Consider the following 503-nt stretch of genomic DNA (forward strand, 5'->3'; position numbering starts at 1 on the left):
GCGTCATAGTCGTTGACGCAGTCGTTGCCGCCAATGTACAAGAGCCCATCGAGGAGCCGTGTCGCGTTGTGCTGGATCGAGAGCGACCGCATCGTACTCAAGCGCGGCTTCTTGGGGACCACGTCGCTCTCGCCGCTCGCGTCGTGGCTGCGCTGCATCCCAAGTCGCAAAGTTCGACGCCCTCGCTGACCCCAAGACGTTCGAATTTCGATCGAACGATAAATCAGCTTTGTTCATTCCCAGACGGTTCTGGAAGCTTGCTGTAGGAGTACCAAGGCCTTGGGAGTAGCTTGCTTGTTTGGTCTGCCGTCCGACACACAACTTGCACCACAGCGATTTCTAATAAAAAGCAGGCTTATCTAACAAAAGATACGTGGCAGCGCCACACATGCACACATTGCGCGCACTTGCATGGAAAGCAACGTTGTTGTAGCAGAGCGGCCAAACGCAGCGTCACCAACACGCTCGGCACACAAGTGGCGCCGGTACCAATCATGCAATAA

Source organism: Saprolegnia diclina, assembly GCF_000281045.1.
Source record: "Saprolegnia diclina VS20 unplaced genomic scaffold supercont1.7, whole genome shotgun sequence".
Taxonomy (NCBI): Eukaryota; Oomycota; class Saprolegniomycetes; order Saprolegniales; family Saprolegniaceae; genus Saprolegnia; species Saprolegnia diclina.